The sequence below is a fragment of the Ornithorhynchus anatinus genome, chromosome 19, assembly GCF_004115215.2.
Source record: "Ornithorhynchus anatinus isolate Pmale09 chromosome 19, mOrnAna1.pri.v4, whole genome shotgun sequence".
Taxonomy (NCBI): Eukaryota; Metazoa; Chordata; class Mammalia; order Monotremata; family Ornithorhynchidae; genus Ornithorhynchus; species Ornithorhynchus anatinus.
Genome location: NC_041746.1, coordinates 30,610,864 through 30,632,912, shown reverse-complemented (window position 1 = coordinate 30,632,912; position 22,049 = coordinate 30,610,864). Strand labels below are relative to the sequence as shown.

At 38.2% G+C, this 22,049-nt stretch overlaps 1 non-coding gene across 1 annotated transcript; it reads left to right on the top strand.

Annotated features, from left to right (window-relative positions):
• The first annotated feature begins 1,673 nt into the window (after positions 1–1,673).
• LOC114805794 lies at positions 1,674–1,811 on the top strand. Its single transcript, XR_003753817.1, has one exon. It is a non-coding gene; the product is annotated as a small nucleolar RNA SNORA7 (small nucleolar RNA).
• Positions 1,812–22,049: the final 20,238 nt, after the last annotated feature.

Genomic DNA, 22,049 nt, shown 5'->3' with positions numbered 1-22,049 from the left:
GGACTTCTTCCCACCCCCAACAGATACTTTTCTGACACATCTGTTCAATTCAGAGTGAATTATTATGCTGTAAGAGGAATCTGTAGAGATGGAAGCAGAAATAGTGGGCCAGGTCTGAACATAGAATCGGGAGCAAGAAATTAAGCTTCCAGATTTAATATCGATGCAGAAAGGATAATGGATTACAGAAGTCAGTTTCCTCATCTGAAACAAAAAGATAGCACTAACCACAGGGAAGTGTTGTGAAGATTAGACAATGCTTTTGGAAGCTTTGAAAACAGAAAAATACCCTCTAGTGAGTCTATTAATAGTGTTCAATCGGAATGGTGCTGTTTCAGTACAAAGGACAAAATAGCTAAATAAACCAGAAAAATCGATAGATTCCGGGTAGTGTTCTGGCAGAACTCTGTCTTTAGGGTGTGATGGAGTCAGGAAAGTACATGGATCTTTGGAAGGTGAAAGAAATTGCCGCAGGAAAAAGAAATTGTGAATTTTTTTTCCTCATTTCCTCATTTCTGGGCCTGTATTTAATCGATTTTAGGGAAATTGAATGTAGTTTTAGTCTCCCCCCAGAAAAAAAAAAGTTAGGATTTAAAAATTACATTAAATACAGTTTAATTGGGCTTTTTGACCTTGTGAAGAGGACCATCAAAACATTCTTGATAGCACACTCCATCATTAATGTCATCATCATTATGCGGTTATTTACTGGCCTCTCCACCCTTTCTGACACTTGCTTTTAACCAGTTGTATCTTTAGTTTTCTTCATGTGCTAAGAAATTGTAAGTCATTTTGTTCCACAATTATTTCCATTAGGTTATATACACCTAAAAGGCAGGGTGTGTGCCTTTTATTTCCATTAAACCTTGTCACATGCTCTGAGAAAATTGGGGATTCAATTCATTCCTATGTTGAACTGATTGAAGGAATTGGTGTTCAGACTAACTCCTAGGCCAGTGACTTAAAATTATTTTCTTATTTTAACTCTCTAAGATACCCAGCATAACCTGCACAAGAGCAGTATGACCCAATACTGTGGACCTGCTATTTTCGTGAATTTGCTCTTTATTCTGCTTTCGATGAAATCCACTAGATATGCATTTATCTTCCCATAATTACAGGATCCAAGGAGTGATAGGAATTGAGAAGGAGTTTGGCCAGTAGCTGGGAGTCAGAGAACCTGGGTTCTAACCCCGTCTCGGCCACTTGTCTACTGTGTGACCTTGGACAAGTCACCTAACTTCTCTGTGTCTCATTTTCCTCATCTGTAAAATGGAGATTAAATATCGATTCTCCCTCCTACTTGGAACATGAACCCCATGTGGGTCAAGGACAGTGTCCATCCTGATTATCTTATATATACTTTTCTCCTGAATACACAGCTTGGCACATAGTAAAGCATTTAACAAGTGCCATAATGACACTGGGTTCTAAATATCTTTCCCAAAGTTGTGAGTTCCCACAGTTAAATGCTTCAACACTAGTCTTATTTGTTCCTTAGAAATTCTACATTATTAGTACTAATATTGTTTCGTGGTATTTATTAAATGTTTACTTGTATGTTAAGCAATGTACAAAGTGCTGATACAAAGACAAGATATAGTCATTTTGCCACACATGGTTCACATTGTAACAGGGAGAGGCAGATTTAAATGAATAGTATGTATTGAGGTCCCCTCTCAGGGTCACACCTGGAGAGTTTCCAGTACTCTACCAGCCTCAACTACGGGACGGAGAGTCAAGCAGAGGCATACCCATTCCATTCCTAGCTTGATCACTGGGTAGCAAGTGGAAGGCAGTCTGCTACAAGTCAAAACTCACCTGTGCTGGGTAGCAGCAGTGTGGGAGTAAGTTGAGGGTAGACACAAGTTTACTGAGCAGAGGGAGGCAATCATAAACCGCTTCTGGATTTTTACCAAGAAAACTCTATGGATACACTAGTGGAATGATTGCAAATGGAGGTGGGGCGTTCTGGGTGAGATGTGTCCATGGCATTGCTATGGGTCGGAGATGACAGCATAAAACAAGACAAATTTATTGAGAACTTAACCTACATAGAGGGTTGAGTGCTTGGTAGGGTATAAAAGAGAGACAGACATCAGTCAATCAATCGTGTTTATTGAGCACTTTCTGTATGCAGGGCACTGTACTAAGTGCTTGGGAGAGTACAACACAACAATACAACAAACACACTCCCCGCCCACAACAAATTTACAGTCTAGACATGATTTGAATAAATTATCACGTATCTACTTCTGTAGTAGAGTTCTTTGGGAGGCACATATAAATGCTTGAAAATGCCATTATTATTATTATTATTATTATTATTTCCAGTAGGCCACTTTGCTTCCTATGTAGCTCATGTACTTGAAGTAAGCTGGGTCTCAGATATTTAGCAAAATAGGTAGAATTTTTTTCTAGAGCTTCCTGACTTTATAAGGTCTACCACACTTCATTCAATCGTATTTATTGAACGCTTACTATGTGCAGAGCACTGTACTAAGCACTTGGAAAGTACAAAACAGCAATAAAGAGAAGCAATCCCTGCCCACAATGGGCGTACTGATGGCTCTCACAAGACAATTCTAAACTCTGTGGAATATGTTGGCAGTTTGCAATTCATCAGCTCATTTGCTTAACTTTCAAGTTTCACTTTGACCATAATTTTATGCCCATCCAAAGCCCTAAACCTTGTCAGACTCATAGCAGTCTGAGATAGGGGAACCATGCATTCTTTTCTTATTTACCCCCGTGTCCTGCTAATGAGGTTAAAAGGGTTTTGCCTGCCAAAAGGACAAGGGTTCTCTTTGGCTTATATTCTTCTAGAGATGTTTCCCAGAGATGTTTTAAATAAGTCGAATTTTCAAAACCATATTGTCAACCTATTTTTCTTTATGGATCACCAACAGACTTTGGGTTCACACTAGCTTTCATATTTAGAAACTGTTGCTATGTGTATGACTTTCAGGCTAAATTGCATTCTTATAGAACCGAAGTCTATATGGAAAAATAAGTCTAGGGAAACATTACTGCATCAAAGGTTGAAGAAAGATTAACATTGGCACGGTACATTTGGCTACTACATTAGACTCTTAACACAACACTGAAATAATTGGTGAAATGCCTGACATTTATACTGCTGTGTAGTTTTTCTGCTCGGCTTGTGATCTAAGATCTGGAGAGGATTGTCAAGGAACACAGAAGACAAACTATTATTTCATCCATGTGTCTGGTTCATCAAAACTATTGCAAAAGCCCACAACTACTACTTTGAAAAATAGTCAGCATTTACTGCATTTTAAGTAGCATATGAAGTAGAAAGGCTAGATAAGATTCTAGGTGTAATCCACTTGGTGCTTCTAAGGAGAAAAGTATTGCATAAATACATGTCCTATAAATAGGTAGAGCTACCACTATTCGTGGTTGTGTTTTTCTTGTTTAGTTTCTATATCTGGAGACCTACCCTCAGATTCAATCGTTTGTGATGTTACTAAAACCCATTAAAGTCCTTTGAATCAATGACTCGCATGAGTCATTGGCACAATCTCAAAGATTTTTGTGCTGGAGTTATAGAAATCCCAAATGGATTAATAACCTTCAGTTTTCAATAAAACTAAAATTAAACATAAATTGCCAAGGAACGTCATATCGTGTCATAGAAAACTTTAACGCCAGTGCACTAAAAGGACATAAAAATAACATTTCAAACAAATTAATCAAGCAAAACTAATTAAAAACACAGTCGAGAGAGGAATTTAAATTGGTCTTAAAAAGAACTAGGGATTTGGCTGTTTTTATTCACAGGGGTAAGACATTCCATAGGCAAGAAGCATAAAATAAGAAGAAACAGGAACCAAAATGGAAGTTTGCTGCATGAAAGGAATACTTAATCTTCCAGAAGGTGCCAAGGAAAATGGTAAAGTAATTATCCAGAAGACCCACCTAACTTTCAAGGAATTTAAATGAACCTTCCTACTCACCCCCCAAAAATCATAGCATAGTAAGATTACGGTATGTTCTCTATTAGACTAGATATCAGAGGAACCTGGTCAAAAGTCCATCAATGTTATGTTTCCAGTCAGTTTTCTCTATAAGTTTTTTTCAACAGTAAGACTCACTAAGTCCAAAATGAGTAATAAAAATAAACAAAACTTGTTGGGAGGCAGCATGTCCTAGTGGAAAGAACATGGATGTGGGATTTAGAAGTTCAGGTTATAATCCCAGCTCTGACAATGGCCTGTTGTGTGACCTTGAGCAAGTCACTTCACCTCTCTGCATAAAGTGGGGGTAATAATAGTAGGAAGCACTTCAGGAGGCAGTATGACCCAGTGGAAACAGCATGGGCATGGGAATCTCATCCCCATTTTACAAATGAGGGAATCAAGAGGCAGAGAGGCTAAGAGACTAGTCTAAGGTCACACAGCACTCCAACAGTAGAGCTTCCATATCTACTGACTCACAATCTCAAGCTATTTTCACTAGGTCACACTTCTAGCATGCACACTCTGTGCACACGTGTGTGCATATATTCATTCATTCATTCAATTGTATTTATTGAGTTTGCTGTGTGCAGAGCACTGTTCTAAGCACTTGGAATGTACAATTCTGCAACAGATAGAGACAATCCCTGCCCAACAACGGGCTCACAGTCTAAAAGGGGATACACGCACACACACTCACACACACACACACACACACACAATTTTACTTCTACTGAAGCCTCTCTGGGGGTAAAAATAGTTCTGGAATATTTGGGGAAGCGAGGCAATTCTTAGAAGCATATGTATTCTCCTCCAAGAGGCCTTCCCCAACTAAGCCCTCATATCCCCGTCTCCCTCTTCCTTCTGTATTGCCTGTGCACTTGGATCTTTAAGCAATCAATATTCACCCCCCTTTCAGTCCCACAGTCCTTATATATGTACATATAATTTATTTTAATATCTTTCTCTCCCTCTAGACTGTTAAGATCCTTGTGGGTAGCACTCAATAAATATCATTTGTTAATTGATTTTTATCTGTGATGAGTATTCACCAAGAAAAAAATCATCTAGGGGAGTCATCCATTTTGATTCCACTTTTCTGAGGAAGTAGCAAGGCCTAGTGGACAGAGCACAATCTTGGCAGTCAGAGGATCTGGGATCTAATCCCAGATCTGCCACTTACCTGCTGTGTGATCTTGGGTGAGTCACTTAACTTCTCTGTGCCTCAATTCCTTCATCTGTGAAATTGGGATTGAATACCTATTCTCCCTCCTTTTAGACTGTGAGATCAATGAGGGACAGGGGCTGTCTCCAACTTAGTTATCTTGTAGCGATCTCTTTGCTTAATACAGTGTTTCTCACATAGTAAGTGTTTACAAATGCCATTGAAATCATTAAACATTAACTTTGTCTCCTCTCAGTAATATATTTGATGAGCCAAGGAAGACCCATATTTTGGGGAAAGTCAGGTGCTATTAGAGCCTCTGAATTTAGCTGCTCAATGTAAATATTCCATTTGGACCAGATATCTATGATTTCCACAGCATGTTAGACAAAATCTCAGGCCATGAAACCTACAACTGGAAGGTTTTCTATACAGTGGCTGAAGAAACATTTATGATGTTTCTTATTCCAGAAGAATCAAGGGGAAATCATCTAGAGTCACAAAATACTCTGGTGGTTTGCAACCTGAATTAAATATAAATCTTTAAATATGTCTCTAAGCCCCCAACATTGTACAACAGCTGTCTTCAAGATTTAAGGATGATGGCTCATAAAGGAAATCTGGTGCTTAAGACAGATCTGAAATATTCTTTGTTAAGTTGACCATTTCGTTTGAATTAAAAGAAATTCCTCAGGCTTAGTTGGATTTGGGATTGGTTGTTATGGACACTGGTGATTTTCACTAACAGTAGTTGCTATAACTACATCTACAGAGGTCTTCCCAGATTAAGTCCTACTTTTCCTCATCTCCTACTCTCTCCTGAATTGCCCTGACTTGCTCCCTTTGCTCTTCCCCCCTACCAGCCCCACAGCACTTACGTACATATCTGTAATTTTATTAATTTGTATTGATGTCTGTCTCCGCCCACCCTAGACTCGTTGTGGGCAGGGAATGTCACTGTTTATTGTTATATTGTACTTTCCCAAGTGCTTAGTATAGTGCTCTGCACACAGTCAAGTGCTCAATAAATATGATTGAATGAATGAATGAATGAATGACTATAACAGCAGTTCTTCGAATTACATTTGAGAGACTCAGCAGTTTTTTCAAGGAGGATCAGGAAGTAGCAGCAACCTAAATTTGGACAGATTGGATCCTGAAAAATTTCAAAGCAACAAAATCACTTCCTATTTAGTAAATATCAGGCCATTGTATGTCTCTCCAAATTAAGGTAAGTAATTGGTTAGCATTTCTTACTCAACATTCTTTAATAAAAAGACGTTTCTAGGTTTCCCTGGATCTTATTATCTCACTCCTATTAAGACATTCTTGTGCGAATGGTTTCTTAGGTTTTCTCAGAAGAGGCAGCATGATCTATTGGAATGAGGCTGGGTCTGCTAGTTAAAGGATCTGATTTCTAGTCTGGCCCGCTGTATGACCTCAGGTAAGTAACTGAACTTCTCCAATTCTCAGCTTCCACATCTGTAGAAGGGATACAAAAATGCTTACTTCTCACTATGTTCTGAGAACAAAATGAGGTAAATAATGTGAAAGCACTATGGAAAAGATAACAAGGGCTCCACCAAATTCAAGGTACTCTTTCTTGATTTTTGACAATCTCAAAGGAGCGCATCATACTGAATAATGTTCGCAGTGCTTGTGTGATTTTTTTCCTCTAAACATTCTTGTTTTGTCTTTGAAGCTAAATAATCATTTGTATTAAATTATACTAATGTGAATGGGATTGTGTGGGTCCCAAAATAGTAATGGAAGCTGATGATCACATTTATGATTTTTTTAAAGAAAATATGTCTTTGCAAAGTATTAAGCACCACGTGAGTCACAAAAATGAATAGTAGTTGCATGAACGCATGGTTTTTAGACATTGGTGAGTAGCTTTTGTGTCAATTTATATCCTTGTAAAATGAGAATAACACTCATTAAAATACTCTCTGAAACTTGGATGAAAAGTGCTGTAGGAGCAAAGAGTTATAATCACCACTATATATTGCGTCCTACATCAGAGGGGACTTATAAAATTCAACAGCTAGAAACCAATTTGGAAATAAATTCAAAATATGGATATATATGAAGATATAGTGATTATATTTAAGTATATATAAGAAGTAATAACCGACCACAATGAAGTTCCATTTCTAGAAAGAAATACCTTTCTGTGGGGCTTCAGTTATGGAGGTATGGGGGGGTTTCTTTGGATGTGGAGGGCAGCATGCCATTTCAACTCTTCTACCTTCTTTTTTAGCTGTTTGGGTCTTGCTGTTGCTTTGGGGAACTATAATGTAGTAGTTATGCCTCACTGATGAATACCTCTTGAAGGTCAAAAATCCATCGTTATGCGGAACCAAGGCCTGGCTATTATTGTTACTGTGATTATTATGGTATTTATTAAGCACTTACTATGTATTAAACTCTGTACTAAGACCTGCAGTAGATGCAACTTAATCTGGTTGAACACAGTACCTGTCCCACAAGGAGTTCACAGTCTAACTAGTAGACTTATTTGTAAGAATAGTAGTAGCATTAGCAGCAGTATTCATTCATTCAGTAGTATTTATTGAGCGCTTACTATGTGCACAGCACTGTACTAAACACTTGGAATGTACAATTTGGCAACAGATAGAGACAATCCCTGCCCAATGACGAGCTCACAGTCTAAACGACTCAAAGTCTAAGCAGGAGTAGTTGCAGTGTTAGTAGAATTAGAGGAGCTACAAACAGCAGTCTAGGTATGCTTCCTAAGCTCTGGCATGTTACACAGGGTAGGTGCATACTGAACTCCTGGGATTGGCAATGGGTTAAGGAGGTGGTGCCCCATGCCCCTTCCAGCCACTAGGGAAAACCATCAGGTTCTCCTGGCATCTCAGTGAGCTAGTCCAACCCAGTTGCAGAATAGTCACAGGAGTTTCATTTTTAAAAATGCACCACCCCTAAAGTTCTGATTATGTCAAGGTCCTCATTCTTCAAGTCATTTACCAACAAATAGTCTCCTCCCGCTTTCCTCTACATAGTTGGCTGCAGTTCTGTTGGAATTCTTTATTAATCCATTGGTTAAAAATATCTACAACTCATGTTATCTCTATATGTAAGCTGCATGGCCTAGTGGAAAGAACAGGTATGTTGGAGTCTGGAGAACTGTGTTCTAGTTCTAGCGCTGCCACTTGCCTGCAGTGTGGTCTCAGGCAGGTCACCTAGCTTCTCTGTGCTTCAGTTATCTGTAAAATAAGGATCCGATATCTATTCTACTTCCTACTTAGATTGTGAGCCCCATGTGGGATAGGGTTAATGTCTGTCCTAATCATTTTGTTTCTACCCTGGTGCCTAGTAAAGTGCTTGGTACATAACAAATATTTAACCAGTACCACAATTATTATTTGTTATTTTTAATCTAAATATACCCTTTTACATTATCTAGTGCCAAGGAAAGAATTCTCACTAGAGAGACAATTTCTGTTCCAAATTGCATGAAGAAACTAAACTGCAAATATAAAGTTCATAGAAATTATCTGAAGTAGACAGGGACAGATGTTTGAAGACCCATGTCCCACCAATTCCAACTATAAGTCTGCCCTGAAAACCTTCTCTCAGTTCATTTGTAGAATTAGAAAATATCATTTGAGTTTTCTTTCAGTCCTCGGAATACTATGAGTCCAGGCAGGCTGATAGAACAGGTAGCAGGGACAGCAAAATTTAATCTACACCCTCAGCATCCACTGTCAATCAGGAAGACATCTGGGTGAATCAGGAGGTATGCAAAATGACGTCTCATTTGGAGAATGATATGTTCTCACAGCCTCAACCTAATGCTTTTCTTCCCTGCCAAGCTGTATCACAATATAGCTTATTTCAACCAAAAAAAGCTCAAGACCCAACTTTACATTTTTAAGCATCATTCATTCAAATGATTGGTCAGGATATGTCCCTAAACTAAAGTGAACCTACATCAGAATAATAAAATTTCCAGTTAATAAGCACATGGACTTTCCTGAAGCTCATTAAAATGAGAGGTTACTGTACTGACTCCCTCTATCACTATCTGGTTAAACAATCAGTGGATGGTATTTAATGGGGGCTTATTCAGTGCAGGGCACTGTACTAAGTGCTTGGAAGAATAAAATAGAGTTGATAGGCACGTTCTCTGCCCACAAAGAATTTACAGTCTAGGGAAATTGTGGCATTCATAAGACAGTCAAATTTTGTTATGCTCATTTGGGAATACTTTGATTCTGGAAAATAATTTCAAGCACAAACAATATAGGACAATAGGAAAGATGATATATATATATATATGTAATTTATCTATATTAATATCTGTTTCCCTCTCTAGACTGTAAGATCCTTGTGGTTAGGGAGTGAGTCTACTGATTCTGCTGCATCGTTCTCTCCCAAGTCCTTGGTACAGTGTTCTGCACACAGTAAGCACTCAACAAATACCACTGATTGATTACACTTTCTTCAGAAATCCTTCTCTGTGTTCATAGCACATGGTACTGAATGGCGTAGTCTATCTATCAATAGTATTTAATGAGCATCTACTATGGGCAGAGCACTGAATTAAACTCTTGGAAGAGTACAATAGAATTAGTAGACATGATCCTTGCCCTCCAAGAGTTTATAATCTAGCCATTATTTTAAGTGCCTAGGAACCATTGGCTACCTTAGTGGAATATGTTCCTCTAGCTTGCATCAAACTTCATTTCAAACTTCAGAATGTAGTCCATTAGAATATAAGCTCCTTGTAGTCAGGGAGGATTCATGTATTTCAGTATTTCTTCTCCCACTGCTTAGGGCTATTTGTCACATTTGGCAAATATCATCCTTCCTTAGTGGCCACTTAAGAAGTGGTCACAATCTTTGTAGTACTCCACATTCATGTTGAGATCTGGACCTCCCTCTGCCTCTGGCTATTTCTCCTTCCTAGCTTGATTTTGAACTTTAATTAGGAAAATACTATTTGTTCTCCATTTCCACTTTCAGACTGTAACTGGGCCCTTGGTGATTTTTTTGCTTGTAAATAGAATTTAATCTGAGATTAATGGAACATAAATTCTGAGTACTTAATTCTTCATTTAGCTCCTATTTGTTTTTGACTGAGTTTATTTATTTAATGATTTGCATAGCATTTATGCCCTAACATGCACGTTGTAGGGGATTATGATTGGTTCTGAGTTGACTCAGTATGCTTATAAATGAGTGTGGGTTTTGTTGCGGGTTTCCTTCCACTCTCACAGGCATTCTGCTTTCATCTACCTGTACTTTAGCATGGTTTGCTAGAGTCAAAGGTCTTGGGGGAAAAGAAAACCCAAAAACCTTTCACTCACTGCTAGTTTCTTTGTACCCCATAATATATTTGACCCCTAATTCCATCAGTCAACCCAACCTGAAGTCAATTAGAAGGTAACCTCCATTTAGAGAGAAGAATAATGGAAAGGTTCTAGAATATAAAGATAATACTGTAATGATGATAGCAAGTTATCTATCAGAAAGATAAAAATTATCTTTTCTGATGGTTCATATAGCTATTTTTTTACCTGGCTTCTCATTTTGTATTTTCAATTCCTGCTTCTGATATGGTTGAACTGCCTTTTATCATATCCTCCTACAGAATTTCTGTCAATATCTCATCCCTCACAAAAGTTGTGTGCTCCTTGAAGGCAGAAAACATGTCTTGTTTGACTCGCACTCTCCCAAGTACTTAGTGCAGTGTTTCACACTCAGTAGGTGCTGAGCTAATAGTGCTGATTGAATAACAGAGGTGACTCTGTTTCAGAGACCTGGAGGAGTAACAGCAGTGTCTAAGACTAACTGTTTTGTGCTGGGATCATTTTAACACATTCACATACCCAACTCCATTTTACTCTGCACGTGAGTGCAAGAATCCTTTTATTCAAGGCTTGAGCTCACTTTGGCAACATCTGACCAGAAGTCTATTTCATCTCCCAGGTATGTCAGGGATAAAATCAAAGCACCCTGACAGTGATCCTAGAGTTACACTTCCTGTTAACCATCCTCACGTAAAAGATTCAGTCTCATCTCCCCATGCACCTGTTTGGTCTTTCTGGTCCAGATTAGTTTACCCATTCATCATTCAATGCACTGTCTCTTCTCCAATCATGCCTTTTCGCTATTTCCCTGCCGGAAGTGTTATCTGCTCTACTCTTCTTTAGGGCACACCCCTAAACAACTTTCCATGACTACAAAAGACACCCTACTTAGAACCTTCTTGGAACCATTCTACCAGAATGAGATTTCTGGGAGTTTCAAATCTCCATGATTTTCTTGGTGGATCAGGACACCATGCTTCTGTCCTTGGCTTTATCAATCTATTTTTTTAAAAATCTCTACTTGCTGATCTGTGCTTAAATTTTGTCTTAATTTCTCACTTCACTATGGTATTTCTTAATCATTTGCTATGTGCCAAGCCCTGAACTAACCACTGGGGTGGATAGAAGATGATCACGTTCAACACAGTCCTTGTGTCACATTGGGCTCACAGTCTAAGTAATGCTGTATCCTCCATTAGATTGTAGTTTGTAATGGTAGGATTTGTCACTGACATTGCCATTCTAATTCCCCACAATACCTAGGTTGCAGTGGGTGTTGCATAAATTCTGTTGGGCATATTTATACTCTATGGCATTCTCCTGCCTGTAATTTATTTTACTGTCTGTCTCCTCCACCAGACTCTAAGATTCTTGAGTGCAGGGCCTGTGTCTACTAACTCTAATGCACTTTCTTAAGCATTTAGTACAGTGCTCTGGACAGAGTGAGTGCTCAATAAATACTACTGATTAATGGATGGATGAGATAGAGTAATGAATGAATGACTACATCAGTGTAGGGAGTATCAAAGGGTCTCCAACGATACCACTGATTGATACCTTCTTTAGTGAGTCCTGGGAATATGGGTAGGAGGATCTATTCCTTTTTCATTTATCATTAAAGACACGGGATGGACAGCCATAAATCACCTTCCTAGTTTCATGTTTGTTGTGAGTTTGTTGGTGTTCTTTGATGAGCCTGATTTCTTTCACTGAAACAGCTGTTTATCACAAATTCTACATTCAGGTCCCTTGAAGTTAGTGGTTCAATCTATTCTAGTCGTATATCTTAAGAGTGGAATATACACAAGTGATTTTTTATTTATTCTAGCCATGTTTAGGATTCTGAATGAACTCCGGTTCCACAAAGCACTGGGCTACAAGATTTGCAAGGAATCTAAGGACTCTTCATCCTTCAAAGAGAAACAGATGTATTCAGCTCCATCAGGTAACCAAGTCTTTCCCTGCCCTGCGGTTCATACTGATTAATGCATGTTGTTAACCAGTTAGAAATGCCGTCAACTTCATACGCTCCCTGTATTTCCCAAATGTCAACTATTGAGTGCATCATATAGCTATCGACTGGCTCTGCTGGCAATTCTGCACAATCAAAGGAACTACTGAATTTGTATTTAAGGAGAATGTGTCTTTACAGCCTCCAGCCTTCTGCTCCCTTTCTCCACTCCATGGGGGTTAGGATTGGAAAAGACATTGAATAATCCATGCTACACACGAGGTCCAATGCAGTCTTCCTCTATACTTCCACTGACAGATCTCCACATTCATTTCTGGGGTTGGGGGTGGCGGTGGGGGGTTGGGGGTTGGGGAGAGGGTGAAGAGTAGCGAGGCAGTGGGAATCAGCTTTGGAGGTACAACAGGAGTTGCAAATGTGGATTATCTGAACACAGTGTTTTAAAGAGCACAGCTAATCGCTGGAAAGAATCAACCGGGTCTCCTGCTCTAAGCACAATCTTTCCCTTTCTTATCTTTCCCTCCAGATCATCATGTTCAGGTGAAAAGAATCTTACTTTTCATATTTGAAAACCATTTTATTTGAGAAGGAAAAAGTGGAGCAAATTAACATTTCTGCAAGCCAGTACTGCATTTAGGTGCATAATCAATTGATTGCACACTTCTTAAATCCTTTCTTTATCCCAAAAGCATCCCATCACATTTCTTCACAAAACAGATATAATGTTTCAATTTGTAACACATTGTTTTGTTACCATAAATGTTGTGAGTAACATAGAATGCAAATTGTACTTTCCAAACAGTTAGTACAGTGCTCTGCATACAGTAAGCGCTCGATAAATGATATTTAATGAATGAAAACAGGTTTTAATGCAAGACATTTGGCAAATGTAGTCTCAGTGAAGCTTGTCTCTAATATGGCTTGGTGAGTGGGTGGGTGTTAACAGAGTATTAAATATGAGTCTATATTAGTGCAGTGAAAGCCATAAAGGACAGACGAGGAACAGGAGAGAAAGGATCACACATGCTAAAGAGAACCACAGAGTTGCAAAGTACTTTAACCCTAGCTCCACCACTTTCCAGCTGTGGGACTTTGGGCAAGTCACTTAACTTCTCTGTGATTCAGTTGCTTCATCTGTAAAATGGGGATTTAGACCGTGAGCCCCACATGGGACAACCTGATTACCTTTTATTTTCCCCAGCGTTTAGAACAGTGCTTGACAAGCACTGAACAAATACCATCATCATCATCATCATTATTATTATTAACAAGAAAAGCAATGGCAGTTCACTAGAATCCATAGTATTTACCAACTGAGTTGTTGTCATTATCCTAACATGCAAACAGGACCCCTACTTTTAATTTGAATACTAATCTATTAGAATACTAATCCATTTTGCAAAGGGAAAATAATACAGTTCACATAAACAGGTAATCTGATCTTCAGCAAAAACTTAGTGTAGGAAAATGTAATACCTATTTCAGATAGATATTTCAAATATCTGAGTGGTTGTGTCTGAAAAGTCAAATGTGCAATCCATGGCCCAAGTTATCTTGACCATACAAAAATGTTGCCCCTTGTTGTGTTGTTGTACCTAATATTGGTAATGCCTGTTTTTCCTTTTTCATCATTGTTTCTCCATACAAACCTATGTTTGAAGAAAGATATTCCCTTCTTGCAAGGGCAGTGCATTCTGCAGATCTGTCATCATAAATTAACTGCTAGTTTTAAACTAGGATGAAGCATTGTCCGAGGTCTAGATAACAGAAAGACCATTAGAAAGGTTATGGATTATGGCAGAGGACAGGAAATTCTGGAGAAAGTATATGCATGAAGTCGCTATGAATAGGAAATTACTTGATGGCATTTAATAATAATAATTGTTTTACCATCTCCTTAAAATACATAATATTGTGTCTTTGTAATATTCAGATCCTTTCCCTACTCATGCCTACTCAAACTCTTATTTGAGGAAATGTTCCAAAGAATAATGCCACCTATCGAAATGGAAGGGATACATGTATTTTACAATAAATGCACCTTTTTTGACAGTCAGTCCTTTAGTCACAAAACCTTCCTAAGCACTGGTTGTGTGATACGGTATTTTACAGAATGCAGGAGATGTGACCTTGGATTGAAATTTTGTAATGATACATAGTTTAGTTAGCTAGGCAAAGAGTTTTGAGTAACATATGTTTTTTTGGTCTTCAGGTCGCAACATTGCAAGTAGAGTCAGTTCTTCAAGACTGCATGTTTTTACTAAGTGTTTTGGCTGGAATGTCATGAGGGGATTAGCAAGTGTTTATCCAACAAAACTCATCTGTCTGGATACAACATATGTAAGACTGTCCTCTAGACTGTAAGCTTGTTATGGGCAGAGAATATATCTGTTTATTGCTATATTGTACTCTCCCAAGTGCTGATTGCAGTACTCTGCACACAGTAAGCACTGAATATATACAATTGAATGAATGAAAGAAATAGTTTTTCTCGTGTGAGTGGCATTTATCATGACACAATTAGAATAGCACAGATTTTATAGCACTGTGTAGAACCTAATATATGTTTTAGTTTTCTATCTCTCAAGACATGGAAAGCTGAATCTAATCTTGCCCTTTCTCCAATCACATGGTGGTTATGTTCTTGACAAACCCTAAGGAAAAATCTCACTGTAGGTTTCCTTGGCTGATGATAGTGACAAAACTGTTTCTTCTGACATCACATTGTACTATATCCACCTAAACTTGTGTTGTTGGGAGTAGGTTCCTTAATTGCCTTTGGGCCTACTACCCAAAACACAGAATGAGTAAGCACATAATAAAAGCCACTGTTATTATTATTATTATTCATATTAATCAGAGCCACAACTAGTACTTAGATTTTTACACACATCTTCAACACGTGTATATCTATGCAAATTCAAATGTATATTCAGTTACTTCTGATTTGTTTTGATATCCCATCCTGGTTTATTTGTTCTATTCCTAATCTGATTCTTGTGCTCCAGCTATTCGTAAACAGTTTGGCGTGTCCATGACCTCTATTATACTGTAAGCTCCTTGGGTTTCTATAATATGTTGTTAGCTTCTATTGTACTTTCTCCCAAATGCTTATTGCAATCATCCAATCAACTAATCACATTTATTGAGTGCTTAGTGTGTACAGAGCACTGTACTAAGCATTTGAACTCAGGTTCAATATATTCCATTATTTATACAGCTACCACTACCACTATTACGATTGCTACTACTACTATATAGGGACAGTGAAGATGAAGATTATGACTACTACAACTACTACTTACATTGGGTTAGAAGACAACAATGATAGTCAGTTAGTCATATTCATTGAGCATTTACTGTGTACAGAGCAGTGTACTAAGTGCTTGTAGAATACAAAATTACAAAGTTGGTGGGCACATTCCCTGCCCACAGTGAGGTTACAGCCTAGAGGGGGAGACAAATATGAATATAAATAAATAAACTACAGTATGTACATAAGTGCTGAGGGGCTGAGAGAGGGGTGAATCAAGGGAGCAATTCACGATGATGTAATGAGAGAAGAGGAAATTAGGGCTTAGTCAGAGAAGGCCTCTTGGAGGAAATGTGCCTTCAATAAGGCTTTGAGGGTTGGGAGATTGTCTGTTGAATATGAAGAGAGAGGCTGTTCCAGGTCATAGGCAGGACATGGGTAAGAGGTTGGTGCCGAGGTAAATGAGATCGAGGTTCAGTGAGTAGGTTGGCATTAGAAGAGCGAAGTGCATGGGCTGGATTGCATTAGGACAGCCTAGTGAAACATCTTGGAGGATGGAAGAGGGAAACTAAAAATAATCCAAAACAGTCATTGTCTGTTTCCAGTTTCACTAGAATTGTCAACTTCAATCCAAAGGAATTGTACTGAGGAGTTCCCTCCATTAGAGGTAGGATGGAGGGAGGAGAGGTGAGGAAGGAGTTGGAGGAGTAAAAGAAAATTCAACTTTTTTCCCTCACCCACTTTCAACACAGCAGCCTTAGCAGTCTCCATGTGCTGCTTGCGAGTCATTTTGAACAGGACACAATATTGTTGGTGTTTTATAATGATACCTCATCCATGGAATCCATTATGGATTGCTGTATGTGTTGGAATAAAAACCTGACATTTTTTGATATATAGGTATTTTCCAGTAGAACCTGGGCTGAACTGCATCCATTTATTGCATATGGGACACTGGGCCACCTGCAGATAAAAATGAGGCTTGGATTAAAGACCTCAAATAGATTTGTGTGAGAAAGAGAGCCTTTTATCTTGCTCTATTTTGTGTCTATTGAAGTTCCCTCATAATGGCTGGCACACAGGAAATTTGTGATAAAAAATTCTTATTTAAATGCATCCTGAAGGCCATCACCCCTCAGTTCTTGCAGTTAGTCATAAGTATCTCCTCCTAGCCCCAGATGTGAGGGATCTAATGTCCAACAATGTTTCTCTCACAGATAGTGATTAAGCAGTTTTATTCGTGCAAATTAGCAAGTAGAAAAACAGCCTCATCCTAAGCTGGCTGGAACTGGCTAAGAAGGCATTATAGATCAGTACCCTGAGGTCCATTTGTCTGAACAAAGTCACATTCCAAACCCTTTCTTTTCTCATTACCTTTTCATAATATAGTATTGCTTCTTTTTTAGTAAGTACAATGGATTCCTAAAGAGATGGAAGATTTTTTTTTTAACCAAGGGCACGTTTCTTGATTTTATTAAATGAAGACAGTCAGAATGTATTTGTTTCTGTGTATTTTGGCATACAACTTGGGACTCTGCTATTGATTTCTGTAAAGCTTACACATAATTGTATGAGAATTTTTGATTAAATTCTGGGTCTCCGATCAATCATCTCAAAGGTAAGGATGACCATACTGACCAATCGCGTGAGGGCTCAGAAGGATACCCAACAAACGATTCCAAATTTCTTTGGCAAGAGACAACTTTCATGTCAAGATCAAAGTATTATCTTATAGGTTGGAATTCCATTATCAAAGGAGTAATTGGACCTTAAATAATAATGATAACAACAACAGTAATAACAGAATACTAATCTTAAATTAAAAATTGATTTGAAAAATAGATGAATGTCATGATCCACTTTTGCGAACATGCATCCAATTGAGTGAGCACAAATTTTATCTTTGACCTCTGACACTTGGATCTCTACATCGGTATTTTTACACTAACTGTCTTAATTTCAAGACAAGCTGTTCTTTCTGTCATTGATTTTTGGGTGAATTGCTTAATATTCTCTGAAGCAAGTGTGGCATTATTATATCCATCCTATTATTGTAAAACCTAAAGTAGATTTTTGTGCTCAGTATATTCCCTTCCTAATTTTAAAATAGACATTAATTAGGGTTCATTTCTTCTTAGAGTAAATATCTTTTCCTCATAACCAGGTTGTTGTGTGTTATGGTCATACTTTTCAAAGATTGATTTCATGGATAAAATAAGAAATATTAAAATGGAAAGAGATTGAATCTAGAACCTTAACTGATTTGCAGTAAGTGATCAAAAAATAATAATTAGGGAATTTGTTAGGCATATATTATCTGTCAAACACTGTACTGGGCAATTAGATTAGATACAGTTCCCTCTGAAGATGGACTTCACATTCTAAGGGGGAGGGAGAGCAGACAATTAATCCCCGATATACACATGAGGGAACAACAGCACAGAGAAGCCAAGTGACTGGCTCAAGATGCCCGAGCAGGCAAGTGGCAGAGCCGGGATTAGAACCCAGTTCCCTTGACTTCCACATCTAGGCCATGCTGCTTCTTCAAAAGAAACAGGGTGGGAATGCACACTTTTTAATAGGTCATTTTCTGGAGGTGAATGGAAAAGCACTTAGTGTCATCATTTTTAAACTTACATATAGCCTGACCATATATGCCTATTGAGCTGTGAAAGTCTCAGAGACTGGCACATAGGGCCAATTATAGAGTAGCTGTCCTAGTGCTTAGAACAGTGTTTTGGCACAGTGTAAACACTTTATAACTACCACTGTTATTATGGTTGATTGTTTCATTTGAGTCCTTGTACTTACAAAGATGATAATCAGAGTAGTTTCATTGTCAAGCCCTAAGGATTGCTCCATTCTCGCTCTTTCTTCTCAGTAATCCTCTTCTTTGTACCTCTCTTTTTACATGTATTGTTCACATGCTATGTAGTACATACCATATGCCATCTTGTACAAACTATACCCATAAACCTTCTGATTATTATAGAAGAATTTAGCAGTCCGACTCTGAATGTTACCGCTCACAAAGTATTGTACTGGTGATTCATATAGCTCCATAATTCTAATAAACATGGTTCATAATTATAATTGCGCTTTTTTACAGCAGGGACTACGAGCCAGATTGCATGGCATTCAGTGGGAGTCAGAGAAATATTTTCAGGATGATGGCATCTAGATTTAGGAGGAGAATGTGGCTTTTAGAGCTCTTTTAATGGATTTTCGATTAACAGCTATTCCATGCTTATTATAATCAGTTGAAGTTTTTTCCAAAGCGTTTCAAAATGAAACGCACAGTTTCTTCACAATGAATGTTTTTAGCCCTATCATGCGGTGATCTTGCCTTCTAAATCAGTTTGAGTATTTTTATACCATCTTCCTCTTTTGCAAGACGTAGTTTTCATCTACTGCTTATGTGAGAATTAATTTTCCTTCATCCCATACTGCGTAGGTGTAACTGAGAAATGTGTTCAGTGATGATGTCATGCAACACTATAATTTATGCTTGTGTATTTTAAACACATTCCTTCCACTCACCTCTTACAGTTTTTAAGATGCGGAACCCTATAATTTAAATTACATCCAGGCTTTCAATATAACACTTTTGCTGCTTTCCAAAAAAAAAGGCTGGTGTAGCTTGGTCCAAAGGTAAAATTGTGGAAAAAATTTAAACAAAACACATACAGATGCTTTGAGTTTTACCCAAGCAAAATGAAAATCCCTAACATACTTTTACTGAAGCAGAAGATGTCCTTTCTCTCTCTTCTCTTCCTCAGCACTTGCCCCATTTGTTCAGACCCTAAACTGGCTAAATTTTTACTTTGACATTTTCTATGTGCTTGTTGCTTTTTCACTAGAAAATCTCTCTGAGTTGACTGGGGAAAAAAAAACTGCCAAACTGAAACTGAATCTGCAATGTATAAATTATCTTGAATTTTTGAGAGTGCTTTTTTAATTTTCCTAAACCATTTTCACACTGGCTATCTCATAGGAACAGGGGAGCAGTGTGGTCTAGTGGAAAGAGCCCAGGTCTGGGAGTCAGAGGGCTTGGGTTCTAATCCTAGCTGTACTACTTGGACGCTATACTTTTCTGTGCCTTAGTTTCCTCATTGGTAAAATGGGAATTCAGTTCATGTTCTCCCTCTTAAACTGTGAGCCCCTTGTAGGAAGACCCTGTGTCCAATCTGATTGTCTTGTATCAACCCAAGTGCTTAGTACAACACATGATACTATGCTAACTAAGCACTTATTATGTAATTATAATAATAACAATCAATTAAATATACACAAGTACTGAGGGTGGTTGTTGGAGAGATTATGGGATTAATCAATTGGGGTACTAGGGATTAATCAAGTAAAACTTCCTGAAGGAGGAGGGACTTTAGAAAGGCTTGCCAACCAAACCTGGGAAAGCTACTTGAATAAATCAGCCTAATCTCTTTACAAACTCAGTAGAAATGTGTGACGTATTCACATTACTACCTACCCCTTTATTATACTTATTATATATTATCCTTTATATATAAATTATATATTTATTAAATCAATTTTGTTATGTTGTACTTTCCCAGGTTCCTAGAACAGTGCTTTGCACACAGTAAGCACTCAATAAATACAATTGATTATTTGATTGATGTCTGCAATTTGTCTGCCTATCTCTCCCATTAGACTGAAAGAGAATTGTCTTTTTTTAAATTGTATACTCTCCAAGTGCTAGTCTAATTCCCTGCACTAAAAAAGTGCTCAATAAAGGCTGATGAGGAGAAGAAGGATATATTGTGTCCCTGGAAAAAATTAAGAATATTGCAAAAAATTTCACCATTTACTTATCTTAAAAACCGTATTGGATTTCTTCTATGTTAAAATTTCATATTAAGTTTCGTAACGCTGGAATGAATGGAAAATGCCTAAGAATAAAACAGGAAAAAAACAAAAAAAAAAATTCTTTCCTCTTTCCTCCACATTTGAGGGCCCCAAAATGGCTGAGCACATTTAATGAATTCCCACCCTCACTTTCCACCCTTACTTCATCTGAGACAAACATCTCCCTTTTTGATCTAAAAGGAGATTTCTTTTCCCAAAACATTCACAAGAATGAAAATAGGAGCTATGTTCTACCCAGACTTATCTTAGCAACGGGGAACACCAGAATTAATTGTGTCGAACCAGTTGTTCTCTGTCAGCAAAGTAATTTTGGTCTTGTTGGTGTCATTTTTTGTTTATAAACGTGTTAGTTTATAATCAGTTCAGAATATCATCAAAGTGAAAGTGAATTGGAAATGAGAATCCTTCTATATGATGAACTGTCATTAGGGAAAAAAAATCTGTCATTTCACTCCCTTGCAAGTGAATGCTGAAAGGTGTCTATCAACATGCAAATCCATGAAAATGAGAAAAGGTTGTCAGTTAAGAAATCAAACTGTCCTGCCTGAATCCTGAGAGCTCTGGTGGAGGAATATCTTATTTCTTCACCTTGTACTGGACAGTGTGGAAAAGAGTAATTTTTAAAATGATATTTGTTAAGTGCTTACTGTGTGAAAGGCACTGAACTAAGTACTGGGGTAGGTACAAGACAATCAGTTTGGATAATCAGTTCAGATAGGCTCACAGTCTTAATCCCCATTTTACGGATGAGGTAACTGAGACAAAGAGAGGTGAAGTGACTTTCCAAGGTCACACAGCAGACAAGTGGCAGAGCTGGAATTCAAACCCAGGTCCATGACTCGCAGGCCCAAAGGTCTTTTTACTAGGCCACACTGTTTTCAACCAATTTCATGGCACAAACTGACAAAGCCATGGCTCTTCTGTTTCAGCAGAACAAAAGGAAAAGCCACTACCTTGTTTTGCCTCGATCCCCAGTTCCAGTAGCCCGGAAGAAATAGCACAGGTTAGGGACACAAAGGACCTGGAGTTCTAATCCTGGCTCTACCACTTGGGTGATATCGGGCAACTCCTTTAGCTTCTCTGTATCTCAGTTTCCTCATCTGTAAAATGGAGATTCAATGAATGTTCTCTCTACCCCTTAGACCATGAGCCCCACGAAGGACAGGGACTGTGTCCAACCTATCTTTTATCTACCCTGGCACCTAGTACAGTGGTTAGCACAGAATAAGCACTTCACAGATACCAATATTATTACTGTAGTTTCCAAGTTAGTGCACTGCTACCCCTTGTCTTTTTCAGCTTTATTACCTGTTGAAACCAGCTCTGTGCTTCTTGACCTATTTTCAGTAATTGATGGGGGAAAAATATTGATGGTTTTCTGAGCAGTCAGCTTCTTCCTGAACAACCTGTCTCACTCGTTTTCAGCCCCACACTTTCTCTTTTCAACCAAACC